Source organism: Fukomys damarensis, unplaced genomic scaffold (genome assembly GCF_012274545.1).
Source record: "Fukomys damarensis isolate Sample0158 unplaced genomic scaffold, DMR_v1.0_HiC HiC_scaffold_19, whole genome shotgun sequence".
Classification (NCBI taxonomy): domain Eukaryota; kingdom Metazoa; phylum Chordata; class Mammalia; order Rodentia; family Bathyergidae; genus Fukomys; species Fukomys damarensis.
The window spans coordinates 63693908-63701902 of record NW_022900931.1 but is presented as its reverse complement, the minus strand read 5'-3'; positions in this window follow the sequence as shown (position 1 = coordinate 63701902).

Genomic DNA, 7995 nt, shown 5'->3' with positions numbered 1-7995 from the left:
CGCGGCTCGGCTCGCCTTCTCCCCAGGCCCGCCTGCCCCTCTGCCCTGGCCCTGGGGAAAAGCCCACCTCGGGGCCCTCCCCGTGCCCAGATCTCAACTTCTCTCTCCCTGAACGCCCAGAAGTCGCAGCCCTTCCGCCACCCTCAGGGAGCCCCGCCCAGGCCCCGGGAGGAACGGGCTCCAGCCGCCTGCGCTCCTGATCGCGCCCCAGGGAGGCTGGAGGAGGCGTTCGGGACCGCAGCTTCTCACATTCCAGCGCCCCTGTTTTGCCTCCACTACCTCTGAGAGCCCCGCGCCGGAGGGGGGGCTGCGCGCGCGTGTACATAGCGTGTGTGGGAGGGACGCGGGGGGGTGCATGTCGTGGGAAGGGTGACGGACTGCTTTCGAGCGGGCAGCGGACTCCCTCGGCCTTGCGGGCCGGCTGTGGGGACACAAGTGGGGGTTCCCCCGCAGCCTCGGAAGCTCCTTCTGCCCTCAGTGCCAGCCCGTCGGGGCAGGACCCTCGAAGAGGACCCGAGGGTCCCAGAGGACGGACGTTACGAGCCAGCAAACGCTGCCACATCTCTGCCCGGCGGGGCGGGGCGGGCCTGGGCCTGCGTTTTTAACTCTGGAGGCCTCCACCTGCCCGGTGGGCCGTCTGCGTTTTCTTACTGTTGCTGTCTGCTGCCCAAAGGACACATTTGGGGAGCTGGGAGTGCTGCCCACTCCTGGCAACCCCGGGATGACCCTGCCACCCCCACAACCTCCCGCTTCCCACAGGTCTTTCGCATTCTGTTGACCAGTTGTGCATCGGCCCCGGCACCGGGACGCGCCCCACGCCCCTTCTCGCCCAGCCATCGGTGTCACCATCTCCTCTCTGTGATTTCTGTACAAGTTGCCATAAAACTTTGAAACTCTGCCTGAAAAAGTCTTCCCGTGGGAAGTAGGGGTTCAGGAAGAGGGACCTCATGAAGTCGACTTGACCCAGATTTGGGCAACTGTGGAATAAACCAGGTAATTTGCGTCTTTAGAGTCCCCGGTTCTCCGCGGGACACGCCCACGTCGGTTGGGCGGGGTGTCCGCTGGCCACGCCCCATGCTGATCGGGCCTCCGTTGGCCACGCCCCCTCTCTGTTGCAGACTATTCCTCTTCTGGGGTCTCCGGGGAATAAACAAGAGAATTTGCCTGAACCAGAGAGCTAGGGTCCGTGGAGTTTCCTAAATACAGCAGTAGCCTTCTCAGAACCCTGACACAGGAGGTGTGTGTGCGCGCGGACAGGCAGGCACAGAGCCACTGAGCTACATCCCGGGCCTGGCAGTAAGAGCTAAGAGTGCTTTGGCTGGGATTTAAAGTTGGGAGCCTGAATGGGAAGATTTAACGGGGAGGGCTTAGGGTTGATCTTACCTGATTTACATTTCTGGAGAGGCTGCGGCAGGCACCCAGACAGCAGAAAGGGGTGACAAGAGGGATGGGGTCTGGCAGGGTGAAGGCCAGGAAGAGCATCTGGCAGGAAGGCGGTGGTGTATTCAAAAAAAAGGAGCCAGAGCCAGGTGCAGTGGTGCACGCCTGTTTTCCCAGCTCTCTGGGAGGCTGAGGCAGGAGCATAGCATGTTCAAGCCTAGCCTGGGCGATTAGCAACTTAGTGAGAATCTGTTTCAAAAATAAAAAGGCCTTAGGTCCAATAATGCCCAGCATCACCAAAAAGAACAAGGGCCAAGGACCTAGCTCGGTGGTGCTGCCACCTGCCTCGCAAGTGCGAGGTCCCGTGTTCTATCCCCAGTACCAGGCTCCATAAGGAGAGGGAGGGGCTGGGGACGAGGAAGACGCCGTGCCCAGGAAGAGCAGCAGGGAGCACAGGGGCCGCGGGGTGAGCGGAGGCGGAGGCTGCCCGAGAGCCTGTGGCGAGGCGCCCAGCGCGCAGGCGGCCCACGGAAGACCAGAGAGCTGAGGCCAGAAGAAGCAGGGAGGTGACGGTCGGGAAAGTGGGCGCCGGGAACAGTGAAGCCACGGGAAGAGAGTGCGGGACAGACCCCTGGCAGGAGTGATGGGTCTGGGGGAGCAGTAGGGGGGCAGAGTCTGGGTGACCTGTAGTGAGGAGGGAGTGCGTGGGGAAGCTAAGTCGGCGCGTGTGAGCTACGCTGCAGAAGGCAGAGCAGGAGGGGGCTTCCTGACCCCAAGGGTAAAAGGAGCAGGCGAGGAGCGGAAGTCGTGGGAAGGACACCCGAGGGGGGGTGACAGTGCGGGCACCACCCCTGTCCACCGCCAGCCCTGTGTCGCCCTCTGCCGGAAGCAGCAAGCAGCGCAGTGAGGGGAAGCAACCGCCCATGGCCTACTCAGCCGGAAGGGCGCAGAGAGGGGACAGGGACACCTGCGTCTGAACAGCACCAACTGGAGGGTGGGTGCAGAGCTAGTGTGGGCTTCGAGAGGCGCGTAGAGAGCTTGGGCGGCCACTCGGGGCTCAGCTTGGGGCTGCCTGACAAGGCCACCGAGGCAGCACAATGAGGTGACTTCTCTGTGCCTCGATTTCCATATCCGGGAAACGGGGTGGCTGCTGTGAGGAACACGTGAATGTGTATTAGAATAATGCCTTGGCCGGGGTGGTGCCACACACCTGTCATCCCAGCACTCGGGAGACTGAGACAGGAGGATCACCATGAATCACAGCCTGCGCTACGTAGTCAGTTCAAGGCCAGCCTGAGCTACATAAGGAGACCGTGCCTCAAAATGATGTAAGCCTGTGATTCCCTCAGCTGCAGCACAGGGGCTGCTTGTCACAGCAGCACGATGCAGCCTGTGCTGACTGACAGGGTTCACCCTCTCTTCTCTGTCTGTTTCCAAATGTCTGTCCCGATATCTGCATGTATCAGTTACCTATTGCTGGGTAACAAACAGCTCCTCTCCCTGAAACTCACTGGCTGGAGACAATGGTGTATTATTTCTTGCAATTATTTGTATTGATAGAGCAGTTCGTTTCCATGTGGTGTCAGCTGAGGTCTTCTGTGACCGCAGTTTGCAAGGTGTCCTCACCCAGGCCTGGCAGTGGGCCCTGTCTTCCCTGCAAGGCTGCCGCCTTCCCCACTAGCCAGGCTCCAAAAGCACCATGGTGTGAGCTGCAAAGCCTCAGGTCCTGTACCTCATCGTGGTGGTTCCAAGACTCGGGTAGGAGAAGCAGGTGCCACCCTCCTGATGGGGGGACTTGTGTAGAGGAGCAAAACTGCTGGCAGCCACTGGGCTTAGTACCAGCTCCCCAAAGGATGTCCTTGTCCTAATTTCCAGAGTGTGTGCCTGTGTCACACTCTGGGACAAAAAGGATCTTGAAGACATAATTAAGGATCATATTGTAGGTTATCCTGGGCCTTCTAGGTTGGCCTGAGATGCAGTCACAGGTATTCTTGCAAGAAGAAACAGAAACCTAGTGTGGTGATGCAAACCTGTAATCCCAGCACTTGGGAGGCTGAGGCAGGAGGATCGCTGTGAATTTGAAGCCAGCCTGGACCACATAGTCAGTTCAAAGCCAGCCTGAAATACATAATGAGACTGTCTCCAAAATAAAAACAGCTTATCAGATTGGAGTGACACAGCCCCATGCCAAGGAATACTGGCATTCATAAACTTCCAGAAGCTTCTAGACACTTCCAGAAAATAGAAGAGGCAATAACTGGTTTCTTCTAGAGCCTCCAGAGGATACAACCCTACTATCAGCTTGATTTTGGCCCAATAACTCTGACTTTGGACTCTCGGCTTCCAGAAGTGTGAGAGAATAAATTTTTGTTCTGTTTTAACACTAAATTAGTGTGAATTTGATACAGTAGCATCTTTGGACACGACTCCCCATGGCCTCTTGACTCCTAGTCCTTATTTATCTCTATCTCTTGAACTGTCTTGAAATTGTGGTACAAATTCACATAACAAATTTTCCCATTGTAACCACTTTAAGGGGAAAGTTACAGCTGGTGTACTCTTGTAGTCCCAGCACCTGCGGTGGCGGAGGCAGGAGGATCTCAAGTTTGAGCCCAACCTTGGCAACTTAGTAACTTCTGTCTCAAAGTAATAAAGCAGCCCTGGGCTCAAACCACAAACAATAAAAAATAAAAAGCGGCCAGCCCGATGGCATTTACTGTCCTCAAGATGTATGAAGCCAGGGCTGGGGATGTAGCTCAGTGGTACTGTGCTTGCCTGGCTAGTGCAAGGTCCTGAGTTCTTTCCCAGTACTGGAAAAAATGTAAAGAGGTATGAAGCAATCTGCACTGTCTTTTTCCAGAACTTTGTCATCACCCCAAAAGGAAAACCTGTTCTTAGCAGTCGCCCCAGCCCCTGTCTGTGGACCTGCCCACCACACACATCACCTAAGTGGAACCTTAGTTCAGGGGCGTGGCAGCACTGGGATCCTTTTCGTGGGTGAGCAATGCTCCCCTGCACAGACAGACCACATCTGGTGGGGAGGGAAGATTTATTTTACAGAATCGGTGGGTGTGACTATGGAGGCCCTGTCCAGACTCTGCTGGTCCAGCTGGTGGGCTAGGGATCCAGAATGAGCTGAGGCCAGTGACAGATGCTGCCAGGGGCACTTCCTGCCTCCTGCTTCCGGTGAGAAGCTGTGTGGGCACCAGCCAGGGAGCCAGTGACAGCTGCTTCTCTTTTTTTTGGTACCGAGGTTCGAACTCGGGTCCTTGCGTGCTTGCGAGGCAGGCGGCGGAAACACTGAGCTAAATCCCCGGCCCTGAGAGCTGCTTCTGTTGACCTCATCCGTGCCCCACCTGTGTCCCCCTGGAGACTGAAGGAGACTTAGGGAGGACATTTTCTTTCTTTCTGGTACTGAGGCTTGAACCCAGGGCCTTTGGACTGAGCCACAGCCCCAGCCCTTTTTATTTTTAAGACTTAGACTCCTCCCTAAGCCACGAAGTTACCCAGGCTGGGCTTGAACTTGGATCCTCCTGCTTCAGCCTGCCAGGGATCTGGGATTACAAACCTGTGCCATTGCCCAAAACTCTAGGGAAGAATTTTGAGCACCTAAAGCTGCGGGAGAGGAAAGAGCAACCTTCAGGCCCTCAGCCCCTCTCCTGCATCCTTGTCCCTCTCCCCTGTAACCTTCGCTGTGAGGTAGAGGGGGCTGGGGTCAGCAGAGGACAGAGAGAGGCAGAGCCGGGCCTTGGAACAGAACCGTGGGCCAGCAGCAGACAGGGGCAGAGTCAGAGAGCCAGAGAGGGAAGCCAGAGACTCAGGCAGGCGGTGGAGCCGCAGAGATGGGGGACACCCTCCCCCCCTGCGCACACAGAGCAGCAGGGGTCAGGAAGAGACGGCAGTGACCAGGAGACAGCAGGACAGAAAGTGTAAGAGAAGCCAGAGAGCAGCAGCAGAGGAAAGCAGACCCAGACGGGGGCAGCTCGGAGCCAGGGGAGAGCAGCTGGGGTCTTGCGGGCCGGGGGTGCTCCCGTGGCCTCTGCCAGCCGTGGAGAATGGTATGATTGCTGGGCAGGCAGAGGGGAAGGGGCGGCGGTGACAAATGCACTGCCAGAGTCGCGGGCTGCCGTGATGGGTGGCCTGGTGGCGCTGGAGGGGACCCAAGATAAGTGTTTCCTTCTCCTGGAGCCAGGCAGGGGAGGGACAGGGGCGTGGGGCCTGGGCAGCAGAGTGCATGGAGCCCCTGGACAGGGTCGGGGCAGAGACGCGGTGAGGCGGAAAGCAGAGAAAACGCAGGGACAGAGGTAGGAAGGACTGGGGAGACCTGGACACTCGGCCCCTGGCAGAGAGAGAGATGGAGGAGGGCAGCTTCCCCACGCCCTGAGCACAGACAGGGACCCCAAGTGCCTAGCAGCAAGGGAGGGGGGCAGAGGCTGGGCCCCTGGGAGAGGAAGAGACAAGCACAGCCGTGGACAGGGCGGAGCTGGCTTGTGGAGGAGCTCACCCTGGGGTCCTGAGCAGGGCCTTGCTCACAGCCTTGGGGAGCGGGCCCTGGGGCCGCTGGGGACCCCGGGAATAGCGCTGCTGGAGTGGCCTGAGCTCACCTGCCGAGTGGGACAGGAGGGTCCTGCCCAGGCGTCCTGGGGTTCACCGGCTACTCCAGACTGCGAGAGGCGGGCACGGCCTGAGGCCCTCCCGTCAAGGCAGTGGGGCGGCAGAGGGTGACCCCTCTCCAGGCCCAGATGCACACCCAGCTGCGCTCGAGGGCAGCAGCACAGGCCTGACGCTGCTTCCAGGTGCTGGCTAGGGGGCCCCGGGAAGGACACCGCTCCAGGACAGGCCTGTCTGCCACCTGCCATCCCCTAGAGACAAGGTCCGAGGACAGAGAAAGGGAGCTGGCTCGGAGGCGTCAGGCAGGGTGGCTTGTGTGTGTGACAGACTGGACCACGCAGCCTCCTCCTCCCTCCACTCCCCACTTCCCTTGCGCAGGTCGCCCCAGACCCCCCTACTTTTCCCTTTCCAGTACTGTTCCCTTTCATTCATTAAGAAGATTTGTGCTCCACCCAGTCCAAGCTCTTTTCCAGTTTTGAGGCTGCGGGGTCCCCTGAGCTCTGAGTGGTGGCGGCCCCCTCCCTCCCTGCCCCTCCCCCCAGCCCTCTCTGCTCTCCACTGACCCCCAGGGGGGCTGGGACCGTCCGCGAAGCCCCTGCGTTCAGAGGAAGCCAGGCAAAGACAAGAAGACCTCAGCACCCCACACGTGCACACAAACCCCAAGGCACAAATCAAGGCTTTGACCCCCCCACCTCTGGGCCCCACCCTGAACTTCAGCTGGGGTCGGGGCGGGGCAGGCAGGAGAGCTTTGCATCTTTAATTACAAAGTGCCTTTAATTAATGATGTACTCCTCAGGGATCAGGGGCCGCTCTCCCTGCATTAAAGGGCCAGCATCTCCTGCCGGACTGTGGGTGGGGACCCCAGCCTCAGTCCAGGACCCCAGAGCCGAGCCCGTCCTCCGTTATCTGCCCTGCAGGATGGAGCAGTTGAACAGGGCAGGGTTGGGCTGATTTCCGGGGAGGCCGTGGGCCTGGCCACAGCTTGGCTTAGCTGCGTGTGGGCTGCAGAGACAGTGGGGAGACCGACGGGGAAGGAGATAGAGGGACAGACACCAGGAGCAGGAGCCTGGGAAAGGAGGATAGGGGATGCGTCCCTTTCTGTCCCCGACACAACCTCCATCTGACCAGCGCCCCCCCAGTGCTGGGGCCACAGCACCCTGACCCCTGCTGTCGCTGGGGGATGAGGAGCGAGTCTCTCTCCTCTCTGGTGTGCCCGTTCCCCTCAGCTTGGGTCTGCGTCTCCTCTCCCTAAACCCTCGCAGGTCCCAGGCCCCCCAGCTGAGGGCTGTCCCTGTCCAGCCCACCACCGGTTTTACTGTGTCCGGTTCACACACCTGTCACAGCCTCCCCTCCCTCCTCCCATCCTGAGCCACAGGAGGCCGAGGAGTTAGTCTCTCCTCCCCGCGAGGTGCCCAGAACAGCACCTGGCCCTTAGTAGGTGCTCAGGAAATTGCACTGCACAAACCCTTGACCTTATCTCACCGGAATGCCTGTTTCCAAGCTTTGCTAAGCGCTGTGGGCCTGTAACACGACGCACAATTTACCTCGGGGTTTGCAGACACCACGGCCCCCCTGACAACAGCCGCAGGGACTTCAGAATATGGACCCTCTAAAGGCAGGGGGTCACAGCCCGCAGAGGGACAGAGGGACACACACACATACACACACACACACACACACACACACACACAGTGTCCTCTCCCAGGCAAGGAAGGGAATGGGATCAGGGCAAGACGAAAACTAAAATAATACAGGAGTTTGGGTTTCTTCTTGCCGCTGGTTCTCTCTGATCCTGTCTCACAGAGAGGGGAACCACGGGGACTGGAGTGAGAGACAGGAAGGGTGGCCCGGGTGGGGGAAGCCGGTCGGAGAGGGACGGCCGCTGAGGGGGACAGGGTTAGACGTATCCTGGGAGCCTCGAACACAAAGGCCGTAGGGTGGGCGGCTGCGGGCCAGAGGCGCTGGAGCAGGAGGAGGGGAAGGGCGAGGGGAGGAAGGGAGGGG